Source organism: Dermacentor andersoni, chromosome 1 (genome assembly GCF_023375885.2).
Source record: "Dermacentor andersoni chromosome 1, qqDerAnde1_hic_scaffold, whole genome shotgun sequence".
NCBI lineage: Eukaryota > Metazoa > Arthropoda > Arachnida > Ixodida > Ixodidae > Dermacentor > Dermacentor andersoni.
In genome coordinates this window covers 411,054,845-411,081,722 of record NC_092814.1, presented here as the reverse complement: position 1 = coordinate 411,081,722, position 26,878 = coordinate 411,054,845, and the positions used below count along the sequence as shown (strand labels likewise).

Below are 26,878 nucleotides of genomic sequence, written 5' to 3'. Positions count from 1 at the left end.
GAGAGGGCGAAAGAGTGTAGCGACAACGCTGCAGCACTGGAGACTTGTAGGGGGAGAGCGTAAAAGAGGCGGGCGACGGCGCCTGTGCATATGGCCTGCGCTTCTGTTGGTGCTGAGCCTTGCTCCCTCAAGGGCTGCAGAAGATAGCGCCAACCTCTCCTTTTCACGCGAACCACTTCTCTCTCTGCGCTTCTGTGGTTATGACGTAACGCGCGTAGTAGGTGCCGGCGCGGCTGCAGCAACGGTTGCGGCAGATGCACAGAAGGTGACGGCGGCAGCGTTTGTGTTGGCGTAGTGTGGTGCCGTACGAAAAAGACAAGTGAGTTCATGTTTATGCAGGCCATGTATGCAGCCTAAACGGCTTCGCTAGTAATCCGTCCCCATATGAATATTTCAGCTCGACGAATTTTTTTTTCTTTCTTTATTGCCTCCGTTTAGGCCACAATCGCGCGTATGCTTCCCTCTTTCCAAAGCCACCCAGCCCTTTGAAACACTCGGGGTGTGGCACGTGTACCTCTTTGACGTCTTTTTTTTCCCTTGTGACAGCTCGCGCTTTGAGGCGCCGTATTAGACTGCACTACCTCCGGGACCGGCGCACTTTGCCCGGCACTTCCTTCGTAGCAGTTTAGGCTACGTAGATAATGTGCGACGTTGTACAGACTTTATGATCGCCCATGTTGATCAAGCTTTAACATTTCTTCACCGAATTACAAAGGCCATCGTAGTTTGCACATAAACAACATGAAATAGCCATATGTCCGTACGATTGTATAACAAGTAGTGGCTCATGACGTCACTATCCGGGCTCCTCTCGTTTACGCTGGTGCACTATGTAGAACCCAACAATCGCCAATGTCGCAGACTCGTATTGAATAGCCGGCGTAAGAATCATGTCATGTACGACGCAGTGTCCCTGCTAAGGTAGCTGCTCATCGCTCCTGTGAAAACTCTCGCCGTCCACGTAAATACGTTCCACACTTCAAGAGATTAGACCACAAGCCATCCGAGGACGCTCATGGACAGTCTGGTTTCCTGGCATTCAGCGAGGGTCACTCCGTCGGTCCTGCAGCTGAATTGTGCACCGGGGCCAGACCCAATGGCTCCGGTGACGCGCTGGCGGCGGTAGATTTGCCGGCGCCGCTCGTCACGACGGCATTACCGGCCGCACAATTGACACCTGAGCCTTGCTCCCAGCTCCTGGTTCCTGCTTCAAGTCCTTTGGCTACAGCCCGCCCACCTGTTTCCCAAAATGCACATCAGACCGTGAGTGATCTGCCCTCTGGGCGGAGCCCGGCGATGGCTTCCCAGTCACCGATTGGGAATGGGGCTCCGATTGTTATGCATGATGAACCGAGTACTCCTATTGACTTGTCTTCTGCGCTACCATGTGTGCCGTCGGCCCCCCGTGTTTCTCAGAAGAGTCCTTCGGAACACTCTGCACCAGATTCGTCTTCGGCCAACAGCGGTTCGCAAGGCAAGCGTTCCTGTTTAACGATTGACAACCCAGTTGTGTCGACACCGGGCTCGCTTTGCTATAAAGAAACGATTGAAGCTCTGGCCGCACAACTCTCACGGAGATTCCAAACAGGATTATTCAGGCAAATCTAGACGCTTGTCTTGGCAACACAGGCGTCCGCGGCTTCACGGCCAGGACGAAGTCAAATACCATCTCTGTGTGGCTCCCGACATTGGCTGCTGTAGAGCGTTTGCAAACGCTTCAGCATCTTTCAATCACAAGCGAAGTCACCGTGTTGGTCCAGGTGTACCTGGTAGAGGGCTCGGACTTACAGCGCTGTGTCGTTTACAACGTTGACGTTGGCGAGCACCAGACTGCTCTCCAGCGTGAGCTCTATACTGTCCTACTCACCGCGAGTTACATGGAAGGGGGCGCTCTTGCATCGTCACCTTGCAGGGCCCACCACTCCCCCAGCCAGCATGTATTACTATGGCGGCATTGTAGGACCTCGGCCATATAAACCCAGTGTCGTCTATTGTTACAACGGTTTCCGACCTGGCGACATGCGCCGATCCTGTCCGTTCACAGCGCCAGAAGAAGCTGTACTAGCTGGCATAGTGTCTTACCGATGTGGACTCTGCAAGACGAATGACAACGAGATCGCTTCTCCAACTTGTCCCACAAAGAAAAAGGTCCCTCAGAAGGTTCGTCGCGGGATTCATAAGCAATGGCCTCAGCATGCTGCCACATAACCAGTGCCGACATCTAACAGGTTTGCAGCGCTCCATTGGGATGATGACGACTGGCCAGAGCTTTCCGAGCCCGACCCGCCTGCACCCCATTCCCAACAGACTTATGCCCCAACCATTGGCACGCGTCGGCTAGCTTCGGCGCGCGCCGACAAGCGAACGCTTCGGTTCGCGTTGGTGGGAGGAAGAGGGCACGCAACCACTAGAGAGAAGCTCCGACGCGCGCCGAAGCTCGCTCCTCGGCTGCGGCGCACTGTTGCTGGACTATTCCGTCTTCATCCTTCAAAGTCCGGCCTAAAACAGCCTGCTATAAACTAAGCTTAAAAGAATAAGTTAGTGATCTGTATGTGCTTTTAGATATAAAAAACACGTTTGAATAATGAATATACGCCTGCCGCAACAGTTTGCTTCAATTTTTGAAGTAACAATAGTGCACAAAATATCGACATCAGCGCTCGCGCGTCGTCTGTCTGCAAGATCGCTTTGCAAACACCTGCACGACGATGCCATATATCAAAAACTGTTGTACCGTTTCATTTTTTGGCAGCTTATTGCACAGCCAACTATGTAAGAATTAGGCGTGCAAAGTATAACTGAAAAAATCTGTGTTGGAAATATTGCCACGTAGTAGTGACGCTAAATAAATAGTGCCGACTCAATCGCAAAGATAGCGGCGAGCAATGTCGGCAATCGTCGAAAATCTCATCTGCGGGTCAAGCGCGTCGGTTTGCATACGTCAGTCGTCGAAAGTTACAGCCTATTCGCTGGTGCCCGCGCGCCTTCCAGTAACTACTACACAATTCGTGTCGCGTATGCAATCAGATTAACAGGGTTCGTCGACAACAGACAGAACCATCGATAACATTCGCGAAACTTCCGATACGTTCAGGCGCATCCTGCACCTAGCGATAACGTTTAACATTTTTTAGCCGGTGAAATACGGTAACCAGGTACAGATAAAGCATCCGCGTCAATATAATTATGCTTGTTGGTGCATGAAAGAAACGTGAAAAAGTGGGTTCTGAGAAAATCAGCAAAAAAGAATTGAAACACCTGTAGCACTCACAAAAAAAAAATCGAGAATAGCTAAGATTTGTGTAATTCGTAGCTTGTCTACCCCCGTTTCATGATTTTGTAAAATCTAGCCTATGGAGCATCTCTATTATTCTAGGTTGTTTTGATGCATCAACACCGCATTCGGAGGCCTTCACATTGAGTGTATTGCTACAAAACATTTTCACATTGTAAAGGCCATGTTCTATTGTAACTGGTTACCACATATCAAGTTTGTCTTTCTTTACATTAATGAAATGACATACCGTCAGATAATACAAGCTTGAGAATTAGAGGGTTTTAATAGGAGTCTTTCGTTGCCCTTTGCCAAGTCGTACTATTGAAGCGCTTATTCGAATGTATGGGAGCAGCTCATTTGCATAGTATAAGAAATATATAAACAGGTTATTTTCACAATTTATACACTTCGTCAGCACAAAAAGAAAAATTGCAGTTTATTGTTTTCAGCCTGCTATGGTATTTTGACTGAGAAAAATATATTCGAGTTGTTCTGCGAGGCACGCAATAATTGCTGTGGCATATTATTTTATTGAACAACACTGCATAAAGTAGCCAGCCATTATTAAAACTCAGAAAAAAATTAATAGCACAATGCATATGATCAGGCACATAGCATATTATTATTGCACTTTCTTAATTCATGCCATTTTTTTAAATTGCACAAAAGCTACTGCACTGAAATAGTATACTAGTACATACATAAAAAGCATGATTTTATACTACAACAATAATCAATCATTCAAACTTTTATTGTAGTGCCCAGGAACAGCTAGAGAGCCTTTGTACTGGTGCACTTAACGAGCACTATGCGAGACAAAATGTACAGAAAACATTAATGTCGTAGACAAAAAAATCCAAGATAGAGAAACAAATAGGGAAAAGAGGAAACGAGGAAAAGTAAAAGGGAGTTAATCGTACGTGATTATTTACAGATACACAAAACACAGGAAATGAACTCTGAAGTATGTTTTGGAGTCGAGTCTTAGCACAATCTTGTAACAAGCCCAGGACAGAATGTGGTATGCTACCAGGTATACTGCTGCGGCACGAACAAATGCATATGATCAAGAAGCTTTAAGGAATGTATAATGTCATGGGCCACCTTATACAGGAACAAATGGCGTGATTAATTAAGTCTTGAATCTAGAGGTGCGAGTTGAAGTATATTTGAGAAGGCTCAACTGTGGTCGCCAGAATGGCAAAAGTGGTGCTTTAAGATATCAATTTATTCTGGATGCGTTAAATGAGGTCAGAATTAGATTTGCTCATTGCAGCCCCTCCTACAGAGGCATACTCTAGTAGTTGGCGGCACACAGCAGAATTTCAGAAACACAACAGGTGAGTGGAAATCATGAAATATATGGCATGCAATTCCAAGAGCGTGAAGGGCATGTTGTGTAATTATCTATGTGAAGAGAAGCTTAGCATTTGGTCGAAGTACACACCAAGATCTTTCGTTTCATCGACCCTAAGGAGTGGAGCATCACGTAGGGTGTATCAAAATTTCACTTGGTGCATTTTCTGCATATAACTTAATGCCATAGTGTTGGAAGCATTTAAGAATACTTATTGTTTCTGCACCAGTTTGAGAGTGAAAAAATGTCTTTTTGGAAGTCGATGCAGTGGTGAACACTGTTGACAGTCTGAAATAGTTTTAAGTTGTCGCCACACAAAGTCATGCTGTTCATTTATTAAAATGCTCTTAGCACTAACAGAAAGCGTGGAATCCCATATCGATTCAAGCACCTGACGCACTGAAGAGGATAGATATAGGTCGGCAGTTAGTAACTGCACATCTAGCACCTGATTTGTGCATGGGCAATGTTCATACTACCTTCCGAGTGCTAGAAAAGGTACTAGACTTTAGGGAACTATTGAAGATGCTTCTGAGAACGGGGAACAAGTATGCTTCCATACGTCTTAACTCTTTCAGACACCACTTTATCCCGTTGATTGAAAAGTTGCTTTCACCACATCTCTTGCATCCTCAGAATCGTAGAAAGTGTACAGCTGCAGCAAATATTAAGAATTTTCAATTGTTTAGCGAGTTTTGTCAAGTTTACAAAATTTCAGCTCCATGCGAAAACTCACCACAGGAACACAAAGTATGAGAACATGTACTATTTCGTGTTTTGAAAAGCTTGATAAGCACTTATCCAGCCTCTTGAAAATTATGCCTGGTGCATGATATTGTAAAAAAACAATGAGAGAAGTGAACCCGCTACATACAACATGCTGACACAGAGAAAAAACACCCAGCCGTCTAGCTTCCCACTCATTTTGTTAAAATATTCTGCACGTAATTCAAAATTGCAGCACAGTACCAATAATAAGTGTTTCAAGATGTATGAAACACATTTTAAATACCATTACTTTCATCAGTGCTTTTGCTATTGATGCGCGCTCCTGCTGTGCACAATTGTGTAGACAGCGTCTCAAAGGGTTAAGCTCTGCGGAGGAAATACCATCAACACGACAAGAAAGGGAAAGTTTAAGGCACTTCATATACATGGAAACAAGGTTTTCATTGACTGATAGCATGCACTGTGCCAGACTGAGAAGGAAGGTTACTTGAAGCATTTTTCACACCATATAGCAAACAGCAATGTTCTGCAAAGGCATCAGCAGTGTTCGAGACAACACCACTACTTTCATTAAGAAGACGTACATCTTTGGCACTCTATTTAAGAGAGAGAGCCCACAAAGCTCCAGAAATATTTTGAATTATGTGTCACGCTGGCTTCAACACAATCAATGTGGTCGTAGTGATTATTCTAATAATGATAATAATAATAATAATCTTAGTGGTAAGTTGGCACACTAGACTAAAAAGAAGGCTGATGCCTGTATGTTAGAGCATCTGATAACCACCCATCTAGAGCAGGAATTTGCAGGATGCAGAAGACACTTCCTTCCCCTCCACATGCACACACACTTGCTCAATAACACAGCACGGCACACACGCTCACATTCGACAGGTGCACAACACACAGGAGTGCCAATTCAGTCTGGTTCCAAGGAAGGAGAATCCAAATCACCAGGGGGGCGGAGAGAAAGCTCTGCATGGCAGATATAATCATGGAGTTGTGGTGTCGGGCCATAGAGGCGCGATGAGGGCTCAGGCTGTGCTGACCACTTCTTCTGACGAACTGAAGAAAGATTAGTGCTGTCCAGAGAGTCGTCAAGCACCCTGCAGTATAGACTAGTGCAATGTTGCGCTGGTATTGGAGGGTGTGCTACTTGAGGGGTTTGAGGCAATCCTCGAAGGCTGGCATAAGCTTGTGACAACCGATAAGACGGAAGTAAAGGGTGCGTATTGTCCGGCGCTGAACAAGCTTAAGTTTGTTAGCGTCGCGAGTTTGGTACGGGAACTATACTGATGAGCAGTACTCAAGTCGTGACAGAATGAAAGAAGTGTAGAGTGCTCGGAAAACCTTAGGTCATCAGGGAAGGGAGACACGGCACACAAACCAAAGAATGGGCCGGTGCTTACATACAGTGCTGGTGACATATGCGGAAAAGTTGAGAGAAGAGCTAAATGTTACACCCAGAATGGGAAGGGCCCGAACAGTCTTTATAGAGGTGCCTCCAAGGAAGAAGGTTGGACGTGCAGCAGTTTCGTTGTGGCTGATACGCATGGCAGCACTTTTTACGGTGCTACTACAAAGTTTGATATTGTAGGCCCAGTCGTTCACCTTTACGGAATGTATTTATTGTAAGCACATATGCTGTGCATCCGCATATTGTTGTTGTGGAAGTGTTAACTTGTTAATCAAACACATTCTGCGCAGATGCATTAGTAACTTGGTTTTGAGTAGATCTTTGTCCTGACTACAATTTATAGCATCGCAGCAAGAAACATTTTAGTAGAAGCTGAAGGGATTCCAGCAGTTTAAGCATACCGACTGCTCAAAACACTGATGACACCTTTTCACCTTCCCCACAATGCACTCACACCATCTACACTTTCCATAAGTAAAAAGTGAGATAAAAAATCAATTACAGTTTAATTGACCCAGTACTTGCTGCTTCTGAAGCGGGCATCGAAGCAATCGTGGTATACGCTGCTACATGCATAGGTCTTGCATGATGCAGGTCCTGCTATGCACTGCACACAGGGCACAGGTTGCAAACAGATAATTTCTTTTTTCAGTGCTCAACTATAAGGACACACTGACTCAAACATGACTGTGTTCTCACGTATGCTCCAGTGCGTCAGTGTTCTTGATTGCCACACGAGCGATTTATCCCCAACTAGCCCAAAAGACGGACGCACTTGAAAGAAGTGAGTGAATGAGTACAGTAAACTTGTACTGAACTGGATTCACATGCCGAATAGAAGAGCGCAGTGTCAGCTGAAACAGGCGGCATGGCTGATTATGTAAGTACATCAATAGTTCGGCTACTAGTGTATTTCTCTTTCGGAAGTTATCTTTACTGCTGGAAACAGCGCAGAGCTTGCCCCTTAAACTTGAGTCAACCGACACCACACGAAACACGCCGCGGTTGACCAACCCAACTTCCACACGGTTCATTCACCACATCACACATCACACGAAGTCAGGAGTGCCATATTTTAAATCACTGCAGCACCAAACGGACCTCAAAATTCATTTCCTTCGACAGAGTTTCTCAGGTGAGTTCGTTCACTCGCCAGTTACGAACTCGATAGACGCGCTAGGCCTACGCGTAACGTAAACAACATCGGCGATAGGCGATGTTGTTTACGTTACAACAGACGTTGCGGCAATCGTGATTCGGTTGGCTGTTTTAGCAGAAGATCGCACTGAGCCCGGCGGAACCCAGTGGGCAAGTTGGATTAGTCGGCGTCGTTCGATGTCGCTTCGGATCCACGTCGCACTGCCACAACCCACGGTCGTCGGTCGGTCGGTCGTGTCGTTGTCGGCCTACTATTACAACACTGTCTTTCAGGAACACTGTCGCGCGCCTCGTGCGTCCAAAAAACTCGGACGATCGTTGGTGCCGGCGCCGTCGCTTGGGCGGCCATTATAGCCATAGCAGCCGGAGGCCGCGCAGCCTTCGATTGGTTGACGCCTGCGACGCGGCGCAGCCTCTCATTGGTGACGCCGGCGCAGCTTCGCCGCCCGTCGGCTAACTTCTAGCAACGGCAGTAGACATAATCGCTGCGCGTTGTTACGCTTCGCCGTGTTCCCGATTGACGCTTTTGACGCTTTGGCGCGTGCCGAAGCTTTCCGACGCGTGCCAGTGGTTGGGGCATTACAGTGACAAAATTCGCAAAGACCGCCGTCGCCCGCTGCTTACACAGAAGCAGAGCGTGTCGGAACATCTTCGTGATGATATGGCAGCAGTTGACGATCAAATTGCCCGCCTTCTAGCGGAAGTTTCTAAGCTCCGACAACACCGTCAACTACTTGCGCGTCGCCGACGTGCAATGGAATCTCACACCACTACAACTATCGATTGCGCAGCATCATTGTCTCTGTCACGCAGTGCTGTATCGTTCGCAGATTCTACCAGGTCTTCTGCTGCGTTGCCGGATAATTCTACAACCCTTCTGCGGTTCATGGTCAGCCAGTTATCCACCCTGACATCTGTGATATTATAGCACCTGGACTGGTAATCAAAATGGCGAGTGCAGTTGTCTGTGGTGTGCTGCAGTGCAACTGTAGATGTCTCTCCACGAAAGTGGGGGAGCTTATATCCCGTCTTCGTATGAACAAGCTGCAGGAGTGGGCCCTGTTACTACAGAAGACCAACACCTTGCCTGACATTCCGGGCTTCAGTGGATACGTGTCTCCTTCGATGAGTGACCGTCGCGTACACACAGCTGCCCCTCCAGGAAAGGCGGCAGTGTATGTTGATACGCGCTATCCTCAGGTCTGCCTTTCTCTTGAAAACTGGTGTAACTCATACCAGCAGGTAGTGGCAGTAGCTGTGAAATTACCCAAGCCAACTGTTGTGGTAGTGTCATACTACGCAAGACCAGCCGGTGGCTTTCCATCGCGCAGCAATCTGGGCTGGTTACTGAATGTCCGTCGACAATACCCAGCGTGTCCTATGGTAAAGCAACACATCTACTTAGGGCAGGTAGTGACCGCGGATCCGGATCATGAACTGAAATAATCAGAAGAATAAGAATGGTCTGGGGTGCGTTTGGCAGGCATTCTCAGATAATAAAATAGCAGGTTGCCATTATGCCTCAAGAGAAAAGTTTTATTATCATAAGTATATCCTTATTGAAATTCCTTACCATGAGGTGAAAGCCGACTAATAAGCATTTAAACTTTCTGTGTTATTAAAACATCCTGTTACTAAAAGGTTGCTGTGCTTTACAGCCCCCTGAATTAAAAAGAAGTTATGAAAAATAAATTGGTGCGGTAAATGTGTAAACGCGTACGCAAGAAAAGGCCTCGTCCGTTTCCCAGTATTCACTCAGTGAAGATGGAGCACCTCTATACTCTCACGTTGTAGCAATGTCAAGAACAAAACACTTCCAAAAGAGTCAGTCACGAATGTTACTCATTATAAGATGAGCTTGCGCTGGAAAAGAAAATAACACTCAAACATAACGATGGCTGCGCGCAAAGTGCTTTCTCTGATCCCGATCTACGGATCAAGGCGTCGGTTCGTCAGATTGGAATACTCGTACATTGCAGGGCAATCACGGGTCTTCCAATGTGATGGAGAATGCACGCCAGTATTCGCTTCACGCGCGCAATCTGATAAGATAATGCTCTTTCGCTATTGAATCTGTGACAACATACTGGATATTAGAAACACATGCAGGCGCATCTTGAGCTAACTGATAACTGATGCCATAGCTAGCACTGTATAACTAGGAACCTATTTTTTCATATTGTTCAACCTGAACTCACAAATGACTTAGCTAACATTGTATATCTAGGTGCCATTTGTTAAATAGTTTTGTTTATACATATTTATATACATAATTTTCTGGACAAGTAACTCCTGTTTGTTGAATTTACCCGTTTTGCTTGTAACCACTCCCCTCTGTAATGCCGTAATGGCCCTGAGGGTATGATAAATAAATAAATAAATAAATAAAACTTTGGAACTGTGGTTAGACGCTAAAAAAAGCCCCCCCCCCCTAAAAACAGAATACAGTCGCTTTCAATATTAGCTGAAACATAGTGCTCGTGGTTTACAAAGGGCCTCCAACACTGCACAGCGGCGCCGACATACAGGAAATTCAAGAGCGAACCACTTTCCAATTACTGGTATTTATCAAATCAGCATATCATGGTTCAATGTAGCCCTGTAGTCCAGGGGCCAGTTCCACCACGGCTACTGTGTCGGAGCTCATATTTCATGTCAGCATTAATTGTCACAAAATCACAGTATTTCTTTCTTTAGATCTTATCATTAAATAGCTAAAATACATCGAGCGAAACCTTCACCTTAATATTTCAGTACCTTTCGTTCTAATGTACATATCCGTGCTGATCTATATGTTATAAAGTACCGAAAATTTACCCAATGCTTACCTCCAGGAAGCTGTTTTTATTCCTTATGATGCCAGGAAACCACCATGATGCCACCAACGCTCAGAAAACTAATCGGGAGCGCGCAAAATGTTCTCGCACACCTTGTGGGATGTACCGTAGCGCTGAGGTGCTTCTTGTATAATGTATGAGAATCGGTTGTAAAGACAGACGTGCAAGCTTGGGCGATGTGGTTAAGCTCATGAAGTTTATTTGTGCCAAGATAACGTGTCCAAGCTTTCACACTTACTTCATAAGAAGTCTACAGCACCATCAATATGCCGGCTGCTTTTAACTGCACGAAACAAAACTATTGAAACGATACAAATACTGTTAACATCATTTTATCATTCGAGTGTTCAGATTGGTAACGTGTAGATGCGGAGTAAGTTGAAAAGTTGTTTGCGTAATTAACAAAGCTACGTTAATTAAATTTTCAGTAATGGTTCTTACGTGGCTAAAGAAAATGAGCAGTTTGGAGCCCGTCCTCGAGATTTTGTAGCCAAGCGAAAAAATTTCGACTAAACATGCTTCTGTAATAGCCATGCGAAGAAAATTTTCCAAGTAAACACTCTTCGAAGACGTAACTGACGCAGAACAAGAACATCTGTAAAGTCACAGAAAGAACAGCACTTCACGGCGGGACACAAAGGAGGAACCACATACAAACTGCGCTAACTTTAAGCGCTGTTCTTTATGTGATAATGAAGCAACTAGCCCGTCAGCCATTCCTTCCAAACCTGTAAAGTCAACCTGACCACATCTAGCCTTTTGTGATGCTGTCATCAATAGTATGGCCCCGTGAACACACTGTAAAAAAAATTTTCCTTACTTTACAGAAAATTTGCTGGTAATTTGTGACCGAACACTCTTCCGTAAATTAAGAACGGTCATTTCCGTAGAACGGACAACTGTAAAAGAGAGACCGTAATACAAGATACGAGTGCTTCTGTATCTAGAAAACGGAAGACTGTATTCTGAATCTGTACTATAACCGTAAAAGTACGGTGCATCTCGTATTCAGAAAACGGAACACACTGTATGCTGAATTTGTACTATAACCGTTAAAATACAGGTGCTTGCCGTATTCAGAAAACGAAAGACTCCGTATGCTAAATCTGTACTATATCCGTTAAAGTACAGGTGCTTCCCGTATTTCATCTTGCAGAGCATATCCATTGTTCGAAGAATGTGCCATCGGGGACAAAATTGCCCAGGACGTGCGAGAGTCGACCGAATTTTATGGTGCACTATTTGCTGGGATCAGCTGTGCTACCATCTGCGTTCGGAATGTGCATACGTGACCCACTGTTTTCAGCGGTCTTGAACAGAAATGCAATTTGGTCAACGCTCGCACTTCCAGGGTACTTTTGTCCACGATAGTACATCGCCTTAAATGCAAATGTCATGAAGGCAGCTCATAGACAAAGCAGCAGGTCACCATTGAGAAAATTGTCTTGCCAACACACTGACATGGCTGCAGAGATAAAACACTTTGCACTTTGTGATATGAATGCACTGCATAGCATATATACACAAAGGTGCAACATTTCAGTCCTCAAGTTCTTAGATCACAGAAGCAACTTTATTTTCTTCAATCACTCGTCTTGCACTTCTTCCTGGTGAAAGTTGTTCTTGACCCAAAATGCTTGCAAGGATAAACTTGCTGCTGTTAGGAGAAACAAATAGTATTCGTGAATATCCATCCTAAAGAAAGCGGCAAAAAAGTATAATCACAGAACACGACAAAGCAGTAACTTCTGTGTTAGAAAAACATGTAAGTAGACCAACATTGTTGGAACAAGGGATGTTGCTATAGCCAACATTTCGACATAGGTGCTTGTCATTAGGGTAGCAAATGTTTTCCTTGGCTGTGTTGTTTTGGATTGTGCATAGCTCACTGGCCCCTAGCCTCATTGGGGAAGAAACTGGTGCATATAATAGGTCAAGAGAAGCCAAAGTGTTAAAATAAAGGAAGGAAGGGTGTGCTTAGCAGTGGTGATTGTGATGGAGCGGGTATGAGCACTACTGTCAGTTCTTGCAAAGAGTAGGGGTGACCAAAACAGAAAATGATGTACACATGTAAGCAGTCATTAATCCAGTAGACCTAATCTTCCGAGAAGACAAAATAGGTATCAAGATAAACAGTTTGCACTTTTGGAAAAGGAAAACGAAGAATTAAGGAAAATAAATTTTGTATCAAGATGCATCTGGTTAAGATCACTGCAAATGGTAAATGAAGACACATTACGAATATATATTTTGTTAAAAGGCGATGAAGAAAAGATATATTAACGAAATATTAAAAAATAGGGACGTTAAAATTAAACTGGGTATGACCATAAAACAGTAAAGAACAGCCTGTGGAAAAAAATGGGATGGACAATATGATAACCAGGTGCAAGATCGCAAAATGTCGAGCGCTGTTTATATTCATGCTGCTGTTGACGGCTTCAAGTTTCTGTCTTCCTGTTGAACCTTTGTCTTACTTGAACAAGGAAATGGGTCATTTTTTAAACAAGTCAGTTCATATGCAGTTCAAAGCTTCAGCATTATTATATTGAAAGAAAATATTATGGTCAGTTCTCCTGGGTGTGCTTTCATTCACCAGTTATTTCCACCGGTGCAAGCTCAAAATTTAATGGTCTAAATGGACCTTAGCTCCTCGCAAACCATTAGCTAGTCTTTTTTTCAACACAGATGCCTGCACATTATATGTGTTGGCAGGAGTGCTAGCGAACTACATTAAACTTGTTGCCACAACCAAAGTGAAACTTGGTAACAGTGATTGAAAAAAAAAAAGCTAGCATTCCACAATATTGATTCAAGTCGTCTGGAAAAGTTGCTTAAGTTAATGTACACCCCCCCCCCCCCCCCCCTCACCAGACAAAATTATACACCACACTGACTCTCATGGTGTCAACCATGCTATTATAGCACTAGGCATCAAGTAGGAGAATTAGAAGATAAGAGGGCACAATGCTTTTTGTTAGAACATCAAATGTGCTTTACATAAATGCTACATTCCAACTAACAAAGGAGCAGCCGATAGTGACCAATGCATACGAAAGCTAATGACATTCTGTGCAACAGATTGTTGACGATGAGGTGTTATGCGCACAAGTGCACTCATTCACACAAAATGACATCCTGCAGACAAACCTTGTGCCAACATTACAGTTTGAAAAACACCACAGTGGAAAGCAAAGATTGTTAAATTTGTGGAAAATTACTAAAAATTATTCGATTATTCATTATCCTTACTGTTCGTTAAAGATTCACAGATTGTTCCCTACGGGTGCTGTAAACTGCTTTTATAGTGGTAGCAACAATGATCTGTGGCACAGACAAGAATAAATGCTCATGAAGTTTATGCAAGAGTATACCCTACAAATTACACCCCATTTCACATTCCAATGTGGTAGAAGAGGAAGACGAAAAAAACTACTTTCTCGTGGAGGATGCATACCCCAGAACAGAAGAAACAAGTGTACCCTAACCATTGCTGCTGCCGATGCCTGTGCACTAGCAGTTACATATAATATGGCAGTTACAATTGTTTTTCCACAAGCACTGCAAGCTGCTGCCAGTTTGCCAGTACAGAGCTGTAATATATTTAGGGCAAGTTAAAGCTCTCTAATGGATTCATCTCATATGACACAATCGGAATGCAATATTCTGCAAATAAATGAAGAGCGATGTGCCATCCCATACAATGAAACACCTTTGAAGAATCTGAATCACCACCTGCACTCTTAGGCAGTTACACCCTTTGGAGTGCCCCTTCTGCCACACAACAATAATCATTATCTGCCTTGATGTGTTTCCTTTCTTTAAAACGCCACGCCCGCTACTTTCCTTTCGGGAATGCTATCATACTGATAATGTGCATGCCGTTCGTTACTGGAAAGTACAGGGCTCGCAGCGTTAAAGAAAGGAAACGCAACAAGGCAGATGACGATTATCATTGTGTGGCAGAAGGGGCACTCCAAAGGGTGTAACTTTGCCTAAGATTGTGGGCAGTGATGAGGTAAGAGTGTGTTTTATGTAAAGTAGTGCACCTGTATAACCTAAAGCTGTGGAGAATGCATTTAGTATCAGCTGTGAAGGTTTCTAATTTTAATTGCACACAGTAAAAACCTCCATGCAGTTTTGCAAAACGCAAATCCCCTACCTTTTTGTTGTTCAAAGGCAATGACACATAGGGCCATAACATGTACATTATGAGTTTTGTTCCCAAACAATCAAAGTGAATAGCACCACCTTAAGTGTTATGTGCCTTCTGTCTCACATTTTCTGTCAAAAATTGTTAGTGTCAAATGCTGCGATCGGCAGAAAAACGGATTTCTGGAGCAATATAAAATATTAAGTACCGTGATCTCAGTTCTTTCACTGCTGTTTAAGCATTATCGGGTCTTAAAGTAAAAAAACGAGGAATAAATACACGCATATTTTACGTCACAACCCTCATGAGGCATTTAGTAGTCTGGATTATAAAGGATTCCAGATTTACAACGCAGGACAGATTTTATTCCACTGAAAGAATGGCATCATGCCAATGATTCTGCATTTCGTGCTATATTTATTTGTATTTAGTTCCGTTGGAATGTGTGTGTACTGTCAGCGATATTGCTTGACATGCTTTAGGTTGACTGTTTTCTAAATTTAGGCAAATTCGTATTCGCAAATAACCTTGTATGACACCAAGAACTTGCTTAGCAGGAGTATTTCTAACATTTGCAAGATATGAGGCTCTTGAATGCATATCTAAGCCTGGGGTGCACGCCGCCCCCTAATCTCATCAGCAAGTTTCTGGAACTCATCTACAAGGTATGTTATGATGAATGTAAAGTTGCTTGAACGGGAGAAATAGGGAATTTAAACAGGTGAATTATGCAGCATAAGAATGATGCCAGCAAGAAGCAAGCATCAAGAAGCACTGTCACTCAATGCGCATAGACTATCAAACGCAAGAATTATTTGGGATGATTTAAAATGCTGGCATTGGAACGAAATGTCTTTTAATCTATATATAAACTGATTATTCACTCTACTACCACTACCTTTACCAGAAACATTCATAATCATTATCCTATCTATGCCACATCATCCTAGCTAATATTCAAGCCTTCATAAGCTGCTTTTTTTACTGATAATTCTCTGTGGGAAACAGGTGCCCGTATGAAGACCATATCATATACTTATTACCAGTTTTTTGATAAATGATAAGGGAAAAACTTCACATCAAAAATGCGTTGAGCTTGAGCAAGTTCTACGTTTGAAGCTGTTGATTCTTTTTTACCTTTGCCATCATTGGCCCACCTGGTTAGCTAAGTAGACAGAAAAGCTGCAGGAGAAAGGTAGGGGTGCCAAATTAGACTTGTGCCCCAGGGGACCTTTTCACGGTCACTGGAGGAACTGCCTGTGGCCTCGGCATCTTCCTTGAGGGCCATGGCCATGTCTAAGAAACCTTGTCTCCACAGGCTGCATAAAGAAGGATAATTTTCTGAGCCAAGTCTGTTTCTTAAAAGAACCCATTTAAGGTGTATTCGTGGCTTTGCACCACAAAACTGACACATGACTGGCCAGTCAAGACACTTTATGTGTATTCGCAGGCTTATTCCTTGGAAAAACACTTTTATGTAGCACACAATGAGTAACAGTAACAAAAAAGTGTATAAGGAGGCTTTCATATTGCTCTACAACTTTTCATTGACACATTTCATTTAATTATTTGAGATATTTATTAACTAATTAAGAATTATGTAATTAGGCAGAATGCAAAATATAATCAGAGTATCTCCAAGCGACGGCAAACAACATTACCTTCATTTTGTCTAGTTACATCGCATTTACATATTTCTAAATCTTGGTGCACGATAGTTAAGACACCCTGTAGGTCAAAAAACAATATTACAATTTTCATAATCATCTCTTGCGTGTTATTGGTGGCTATGGCTGCTTCAAGTTATTTTTTCAGTACAGTACAAGCAGTTTTGAAGTGAAATTGTTTTGCATCGAGGGTGTGTAATCTAGAAAATCAAGCAAAAGGTCAAGTTGTGTTCACTATTCAGATGTTTAACTAAGAAGCAGCAGGAAAAGGAAACAGGACACAACACCTAATAAACAATGCAAAATTTGAAAATTTAAACTGAACAAGAAACCAGTTTTTGAAAACACAGAAAAAAGCCAGCAGCTTACGTCGAATACACCCTTGCTATGTACTCCAAGTGAAGTTGTTACCGCAATGCTTGGGCACCATATGAACGTAACAATCAACAACTTTGAGCAGAATATTAACACCACTAAATGAACTGGCCTTTGAAGATTCTTGATCTGAAATGCTCAACGACTTGTTCTGGCGTTTAATCTGTCGAGCTCAATCTGTATTCTCAAAAGCTGGCTCTCGGCCATAATTTCTCTAAACGCAACATCAGCTTAAATCTCAAGAGAGGGTTGACCTGTAAATAAAGTGGATAATGCATGGCAAACATCATGAACACTCTTACATGTTAACCAGAGGGTTCACTCATGCAGCCATGAAATTGTGATGCAGACACGTTATATTGAAGCTGGTTTTGTGAAGTGTTTCATGCTTCCAAGGCTTCTTCTCCAGTTGTGAAAGCTGTCTCCACTAGCTAAATAAGCGATGAGAATAAAAAAAGAACTTCAACATGCTCACAATACGTTGGCCATTTGCAAGTAAACAGCAGCCTTTTTGGGCGCCCAGGTTGCCTGGTGCAAATCTACTATGCCACAGTACTTGCGTTACCCAGTACCAGCCACTTTAAAATGCAATGTGTTCAGAGCCCTTTCCCTCTGTTTTTTTGCTTTGGAAACAGTTTACCATGTGTTCAGTAGGTGTTGAGAAAGGGGACAGAAAACACTGTGCACCAGTGATTTCTAATGTTTTGCTGGATGCAGCACACCGCACCGGATGCAGGTGAAGCCAGTGGAAATGCGGTGTCATGCAGGCGCTTGTCCTGGAAGCAGGGCATATGGTGGACTAACTAGTGCGTGCGATCAGATAATATTGCTGCCGAAAAACTTTTCTTTGTGGTTTTTTTGCATTTTAGGAGGTCTCTACATGTCTCGTAAGCGCTTTTATGACAATCTGAACCCGTATACGATAGTGTTCTCTTACATCAAGTTCTTTCTCATTTACCAGTGTCCCCATTGAACGCCACTTATGTTAGCTACACTGTAGACACTGCAATAGAAAAATTCTGGACACCTCGAAACACTGCTTGGGTAGGTTATGGCACATCAGGCAGGCATGTTAGGGGAAGAAATGCCACACACCCGTGTAAACGAAGTGCTGCCGCAAAGTTGTGAAGCACCAATTTCCGGGACAAGGTTGGCTTCCGTCGAGGGTGCTCGATGTGCTGTCCATCCCCTGTAGTAGAGATCAGTGGTGTGGACCCTTTTATACTGGCTGTCTTTTCTGGTCGGAACCTTGGCAACAGCTTCCACCATACTTTTTTGAACCTGCAACATGTGCAGAGAAAGTCACATCACTGTGCGTTGATTGTATGGCTTTATTGTTCTACACATTCTATCAAATCATTAAAAAATACAGTTCGCACATTTTTACTACTGTATATAGACAGTCTAGTTGCTAGACACGCGAAACGTTACCATCCCTCTGACAGAATGCAACAATAGAAGCGTACACTGTAAAGCTACACTAAAATTTAAATTGATGTGACACCGTATGAGCATACAGTATGCTTACTGTATGCTCTAGCCCTGTGTCAAGTAAAAGTTAATCGTCAATCATTTATGGTGTATTTCTACTTATTCTGGGTCATCAAACTGTACAATCAATGTTCCAAGTTTACACATTGTTGGCTTTTGATTGCCTATGTGATCCGTTTTCTACTTACACATGCAGTAATCCCACTGTAATAAAGAAAAAGAGTTAGAAAAAGAAATGCCATGATAATCTTCCACACTTGCTGAGGGCAGGAACAATGGCCAATAGCATGTGGTTGAAGCTACATAAATACTCAGTTTTCACACAGCTTAATTGTTCAGCAAGTAATAAAGAGGTACGCTGTGCGCCTCTGCATAACCAATAAAATCTGACTACTTGACACTGTACTAAGGCTGCTGCTTGATAGTGTTCAGCAGATCGGCTTTGGTTTTCTGATATACAGAACTCTTTAGGTACCAGTAGTTTACTTTGCGATAAAATGAAACTAGGAGCACTGGTCATTTGCACATAAATAATGCGACAGCAAATATAACACAAGGATAGGAATATGGGTCTCATAGAAAAAGTACATACACATTATGAATATAATGTGATGTGATGCCACAATGAAACAGAAAGCAACCCATAGAAGTGGACGGCACTTCCATGCCACCAAGGTTATTGGACAGACAGTACTTCAGAAGTGCCCGCAACACAGTCAAAGAAGGCAAAGCAGCATTTCTTTGCGTTCAACACAATGCATTGGCGGGCTAGTATGTGCGAATCCATAAATACTTTGTTTAGCGCAAAACAATGGACACAAGAAAGACGACCAGCACAAGGCGCTACTCTCAACTGACATCACTTTATTGCGTCACTCCTTTATAGATAGTAGAATCTAGAAGAACATGTGCAGTGAGCACCATGTGCAGGGACCACCAACAACCGATCACAAGAGCACACTCATGCGACGGGATCCAAAAAACCATATTGAGCACTGCACAAGGTTAAAGAAGGCACACTAATGCACTGTGACCCCAATGACTGTATGAAGAAAGCTTCCGATAACTCTCGGGCGGTGGTATCACAGCACTTTTTCAGAATCATAGTATCACGAAACATGGCTTTGCACTTCCATATTTTACAATGTTGAGCCACATGGGAACCTGTGCCTGTTGGTATGGATCGCTTATGTTCGCAATGTTTCGTGATACTACGATTTTGAAGAAGAGCCGTGATACCACCGCCAGAGAGTTATCGGAAGCTTTCTTCATACAGTCATTGGGGTCGCAGTGCATTAGTGCGCTTTCTTTAACCTTGTACAGTGCTCAATATGGTTTTTTGGGGGATTCTGTCGTATGAGTGTGCTCTTGTGATCAGATGTTGGTGGTTCCTGCACATGGTGTTCACAGCGCATGTTCTTCTAGATTCTGCTGTCTACAAAGGAGGGACGCAATAAAGTGATGTCAGTTGAGAGTAGCGCCTTGTTCTGTCGTCTTTCTTGTGTCCATTGTGTTGCGCTAAAAAAGCAATTATGTATTCCTTGTGTGTGTTTGAAGACAGCTCCACACGCAGTAGCGATTCCAGTATTGCTGCCCAGTGTTTTAGCTTGCCGCAGCTTGAAGTGCCACAAAATATAAGGAGAGAAACCTGCATTATAGTTTTGTTGCAAACAAGAATATAACGTGAAGTGCATTCTGAGGCCAGAAACTATAGAAAAACATTTCATGATGCACCACTGTGCAGGGTTTTATAGCAAAGTCAAATACATTTAGTGTAAATATCACACTATGATGGTACACAATGGTGGTAATCTGTAATAATATAAAAGGTGCCTTAATGTTACAACAAAAGTTGACATTACTTAATAATAGCCCTGTAAAATTTAGCATGCAGGGGCACCACCTGGTTAAACAATAGTGATGTAATGTCTATGTACACAAGTATTACCCATGCATTTCTGCCATTGTCCAAATGGCATAAATGAATGGGTAATACTTGTATACATAGATATTACATCTCGATTGTTTAACGAAGTGGGTAAACTATGTCTGCCTCATACAAGATTAGAATTAAACCATAAATTATATATAGTCACCCTAACAGTAACACCTCATTTGAACTTCACAGTAAGTACACGTCACCTATTCAAAGTTTATATGTTGAATGTAACAAACCCTCATTACAGCAGCGCAGAGCATTCCTCACATTTCCTTACGTACTCAGAATTCAGTCATCACTGCAACACATATGCTACAACATCGTCACACAGTGCAACTCACGCTTACACTACACAAATAAACCAAACATGATTAGGCCACTTGTACTGCGGCATGAGCAATAGTGTCGGGAATATGAAATTCCCCACGAAGTCCTCCAGGTTGCCAAGAAACCAGAATGGTTGGCCCCGTGGTACGATTTCACGCAGTTGTGCGACTGGACATTAACACATTTAAGGAAAAGAGACACTCCTCACGACCACATTATACAAGAATTCCGTGCTCTTCAGGACCAATATCAAGATCACATGCAATTCTACACTGATGGGTCCAAAACAAAAGAACACGTGGGTGTAGGGGCCGTAACAGAAAATTGGGAAAGAAGTATTCGTCTACCAAAACATGCCTCTGTTTTCACTGCTGAAGTTTACACTGTATGGGTTGTAGTTAAAAAGATTATCACTGGCAAGCACAAAAACACAGTCATTTACACTGATTCCTTAAGTACACTGAAGGCTCTAAACCTAAAATATGAGTGTGAACCCCTGTTAGGGGACATACTAAACATGGTCGCGCTTAACAAATATGGGAGATCAATCCACTTCTGCTGGGTACCAAGTCATGTTGGGATACTGGGTAACGAAGCAGCCGATAGATATGCATCGATGGCAGCGAACAAAGAGATAACAAACACAACACTTCCATACAAAGATAGCATCCACGCGATTAGAAAAGCCTTAACGGCGAAATGGCAACGCGAATGGGACCATTGTGCTGACAAAAAACTACATCTCACGAAACCCATAGTTGGCGAGTGGAAGTCATGCTACCATCAGGAGCGGTTCATCAATGTAGTTTTATGCCGACTACGCATTGGGCACACACACCTCACACACAATTACTTACTTACGAAAGAAGACACACCAACATGCGAGATATGTCAACGGCCACAAACAGTTATGCACATATTACTCACATGTACGCAGACTAAAACACACAGACGAATACTTTTGCACAAATTATGTCAACTACACATACCTTTACACCCTGCTCTAATTTTAGGTGATGATCCGCTAGTCCCATTATGTGACGTTCGTAAATTTGTAGACGACACTGGATTTGTACATAAAATATAGATTATTAACAAAGCCTTTTCCTTCATTAACTGGATTTTAAAACACCTCATTTTTGGCGCAGCATAGCCTTAGCCGCTTTTGCGCCATTAAACCCCATTTAACTAACTAAGTAAGGAGACGCCTGTTGATGCCAGCCTCCCCCAATGCTAAACTCTGCTGCATGCTTTACAGAGAAATTATAGTGGTATCACTAAACTCTGAAGCTATTCAGGACTGCAGCATTGTAGAAGACATCTACAAATGTCCCATTTCATGTGTAACAGCCTGAATTGCTTGCACATCTTACCAAGTGCAAATTAAAATTACTTCTCCTTGTTTAGCATTTTTGCCTGCTAGACCACAATCCAATGTCATCAATATATTAACATATTACCTCAAAGAACCTAATTTGGCTTATAGATGAACACCTTCGCATACTGCCACAGCTACACTCTGTCATATGCGTTGCAATCATAAAGGAGTGCTTGTCCACCAGCACTCCAATGTCACTAACAGTGATCACCTACACAGCTTGATTCAGGTGGCAGGTGGCAGTCATGATTCAGGTGGCAAATAGCTAAGAGAAAAAAAATCCACTCACTTTGAGAGCTACAATACTGCGATAACTTGAGGACCCATTGCAGGCAGCAGACCTCTTCTCAGCTCCAGCACAACAACAACTTGCCTTTCAGTAAAAGAAAAGGATTGATTAGTAATGATAAGTTACCTTGTTTTTGCTGAGTATCAATACAATCTGACTTTCATGCATATCCACTCTCCGCTTTAGTAATACAACTGAATTATTCGTAAAATAAAAGAGTCAATGATGATACCATTCGCTTCTCTTGTATGTCCAATTTTTTTCGCACTGATACCCCGTTTACTGCTTGCTTACTGACACGAATGCCTTGACTGCCCAGACATCATTCGAAGCAACACGTCTTGCTGCACTGCAAAAAGTTGCACCGAGGAAACACAGCAGAGCAGCCAGAGCAAAGAACTTTTTTTTTCTGGTCACAATTAAAACGTGCACCCAAGCAAGAAAGTAACGATCACAGGTAGTGAGCGACTGCTATTGCCTCGAACGTTTATTTCCGTATTTTAACAGAAGTTCTTGTATCGGATACAGTATGCTCTCAAGCCAAGACAAGCGTCAATACAAGTGCGCAACTGAACGCAGTTTTATTCTACGCTTTTAACGCGAGTGAGCAAAAGGTTAGAAGTACCTCACGGAAATTGCGATCGAGCCGATCGCGCTACGACTGGAATCGATCTGAAAAAATAGGGTGATCCCTTTCCCCATTCATGCGTCAGTTTTGCCCTAAGACGTTGCATGGTGGTCTTTTGGAACAATATTTCTGTTCGCGACACCGGCTTACCACACATCACTTTAACACCTACGTTATGCAAACCAAATAAGATTAAAATGGACTTACCTCATGAGCAAGTTACGAGTGCGCGTAGACTGTTGAACACCCGTTGAGAGCAAGCAGGATATATCCGTGTCCAAGCGCATACGTGCACCCAAACACAGGACAACTTCTTCGATGCCGCAGCGTGCAGAGTTTTGTACACGAAGTGAAAGACATCCAGCGCAAATATCTCCGCGCGATGACGGCAAATGACGAGCGCACAAGCGTACAAAACACAGCGACAAATTCGGAACTTTGCCAATTCGAACGTGCCGAGACCCAAGCAGCGTAACCATCCATCGTTTCTGTCCTTCGCTCCCGATGCGTCAATCTCTCTTCCTTGGAGTCTTGCTTCACTCTTGAGTACAAATCAAGAGATATTTACGGCAAATTAACAACTTTTACAACACGACACGAAAAATTCCGGCTGACTACACATGTGCAGCTCCGTCTGCCACTCCTAACGGACGCGCAGCGCGCGCTGCCCCCTGGTGCCGCACTCTGTGAGCGCGGAGAATCGGTTTCGTTTTCGCATTTGTGCTCTAGTTACTGTATCGTATCAGTTCAACGAGCACAAGCTATCTTGGCACGCTGGAACGACACGTGCCTATCCTTGCCCTCTATTTCCACTACCCCCTTTCCCTCGCTCTGGTATAAAATGCCCAGTGCAATAAACATAACAGTTCACTGTTGTCTTGAAACGCCTGCTGTTGCTTTCTTCGACCGGGACCCGGTCGATACAGTTACTGGAACTGCAATATAATTGCTTGACAATTGAATTCTAAAAGAGGAGAACACTTTCTCTCCCACAAGTTAGTGCGTTTTATACAAAGGGAGAGAGAATGCAAGAAGCAGAAAGGCAGGGAGGTCAACCAAAGCGTTCGCTACTGGGGATAGCTAACCCCTGTGCTGCAATGAAGTGCAAAGCAATGCACTGCGATGCGTCCATAATCTCTAGTATAGTGATAATTTGGGCTGGTTGGTGCATGTAATGAACGGGTAAATAATGAGTTGTGTCATAACATTACCGATATATAAAGCACATGGAACTAATGGTGTTGCATTCTAGGTCAAAAAGAAATAAAGCTTGAATCGTTACATCTCGGCACTGGGCATTCTTTCTTTCCGTATTATTTTTTTCTTCTTTTTGACAGTACACACAGTACTAGCACGGTAATAGGTCCTTCATCTTCAGTCACCTTCCAGTAGTTTACACACATGTCGGTGCATGTTCGCGTTCTTTATTCTATCGTACAAGAACGAGCGCGCTTATACCGGTCTTGGTTCAAGATGAAGCGCCAAATGTTTGCGATTACATCTCATCGCAAGAATTAACACATGAACAGTGAAGATTATGCGTAATCGATTTGTCTCAATGAATGGGCAGTTATTGTCAGAGACGAGATATTTTGTAAATATTATGGGAATGAGTTAAACCAACTACATTGCAGTTCAGCAATGCCCTTTGACACTTGGGTTAATTGCTTGCCGCATTCGAAAATTTCATCCGACCGTTGTACTTGGATCTATAGGCCGCCAGCCCCCTTCGAGACCATTTGTTGCAAAATGTAAATGCCGTTACGGTCATTATACCACTCCCTGCGTTTCGGTACTGATTTAGAGTGCACACAATTTTTGGCTTATACAGAGCACCAATGTCATTCCCAGTGCACCAGCACCTGAATGCTGCAAGCTTGTTTACGTATGCACGTATGTCCACGGCTCTTCGTTCACTTAAACATATATGCTGTGTTATTAACTACAAAGCGCTTAATTTGAGAACATTGCGAGAACACGCATATATTTGCGCATATGATCAGCGAGGCCCATATGCGCGGCAAACTGCGACCGCAATAGAAGATGCGTATATATATTTATACGATCTGTTATTGCAGCTTTTGGTAGAAGGCTAGCTCTCACATTTTGTACGCATCTTCATAATGCGTACAGTTTGCGTGTTCAATAAAATATTGTTAGCTGAAACTTTACGAGTACGAGCGCTCATTCAGACAGCTTAAATTTTCTCACAATAATACGGATGTTCGCATAACAAAAATACGGAATTCTGTCTGTTTCGTCCAAAACAGTGTATAGCCGTACATATGATTACAGTGAAAATGTCCGTAAAGCTGAAAACGGAGAGCACTTTCCGTATATTAACGGGAGATTTTGCCGTATTTTTGAAATATGACATAGTTTCCGTATTTTTACACTGCAGTTCTCCGTATAATGACGGAAATCCTCCGTATAATTACGGAAATTTTTTACAGTGCATGTTCCCCATGGCCACATAGTCGCGTTCCATTTTTATTCATGCTGCTTTCTCGAAGGCAAGCATTTTAAAGTTTTAGTGTCAATACGGCAGTGAACGTGTGCCGCCGAAAGCTTGCTTGGTCGGAGAAGCGATGCACGACGGAATGATGGTGCAGATTTAGCGCGCCGCTGGCGTCAAGACAATGCTCTGCCGCCGAGGGAAGGAAGATAACGAAAGTGAACAGCTTGGTAGCTGCTCACGGAGCCGTGCCCATGGCGGCGGTGCCATCATGACGAAATCTGAGGCGGCGATATTGAGGGCTGAGTCATTTTCTTTCTTCCTTTTATTGTTTTATTACTTTATTTTTACAACGAAGTCGTTAAGAGTAAGCTTTAACTCTGGCCCAACTCCGATGCGGCCTATTCAAATAGATGTAAAATGCCCAAACGTTTTCTGAGATAACCCTTGGGCCGATTTTAATGAAATTTGCTGGGTTCGGGAGAGAAAGGTAAATTCTAGTGACTATTGGAAACGGAATTTCTATTTAGGTTCTTGAATACTGGTAAAATATTTTCAAAAATTTGAAAGTGCGAAAAATACAGAAGCACGAAATTTACAAATTAATAACTCCGCATCAAGAACAGATATCGCGGTTCTTTAAACTGCATCTTTTAGACAATTCAAAGCGGACAAATCCAATATGCCGATTTATATTTTACGTGAAGTCGTTACGTTGTGGACAAGAGTTGTGGAAAAGCTGTATTTCCACGTTACTAATTTTTTTTTAGATTCATGCGTAATATACCAATTTTGTCCGCTTTAGATGTGCTGTTAGATGCAATGTATAGAATTGTGATATCAGTTTTCATTGCCGAAAGACAGAGTTGTTAACTTGATGGTTTCGTTTTCTGAAAAGTTGCGATTTTTGACAATTTTGAATAAACAAATGATGACCTAAATAAAAAATTCTAAACCAACAGTCACTAGATTTTAAGTTTTTCTTCTAAGTGCAACAAACCTTGTGAAATTTTATGCAGTGGTGGTAGAGAAAAACGAATTCTCCTTTTACATGTATTTAGATAGGACCACCAGAGCTAAAGGTTCCTCTTAAGGGCTACTTTCCCCACTATCGCGTCCGCGTCTGAAGCAAAATCCCGAAGATAGCGTAATACCGGCCTCACCCGCAGCGGAGGTGAAGCAAGCGTTCAGCTCTCCCCATAAGTGGGCTGATCCCGAATGTAACGCCCTGCCAGGCCGACCTGCGGCGGAGGTGAAGCAGGCATTAAGCACTCCCCATACGTGGACCGATTCCGAAGACAGTGCAATGCGGGGCCAACATACGGCGGAGGTGCAGTTCGCCATTAAGGGGCCCACATACACAGCTTTGCTGGTCATCTTTCTTCACAGAGGGGGAGGGCA

At 43.2% G+C, this 26,878-nt stretch overlaps 1 protein-coding gene and 1 long non-coding RNA gene across 4 annotated transcripts in view; one reads left to right on the top strand and one right to left on the bottom strand.

Moving 5' to 3' along the window:
• Positions 1-26,878, top strand: part of LOC126518639 (high choriolytic enzyme 1-like) — a 205,700-nt gene that overhangs the window by 95,603 nt on the left and 83,219 nt on the right. The gene's annotated exons all lie outside the window — the stretch shown is intronic.
• Positions 12,327-23,715, bottom strand: LOC129381768 (uncharacterized). 2 transcript variants are annotated; one of them, XR_008609888.2, is made up of 5 exons: positions 23,230-23,715; positions 22,395-22,478; positions 18,066-18,251; positions 16,086-16,247; positions 12,327-12,432 (listed from the first exon to the last, which is right to left on the bottom strand). It is a non-coding gene; the product is annotated as an uncharacterized lncRNA (long non-coding RNA). The 2 variants fall into 2 exon arrangements; XR_008609889.2 differs by lacking the exon at positions 22,395-22,478 and having other exon boundaries at positions 23,230-23,714.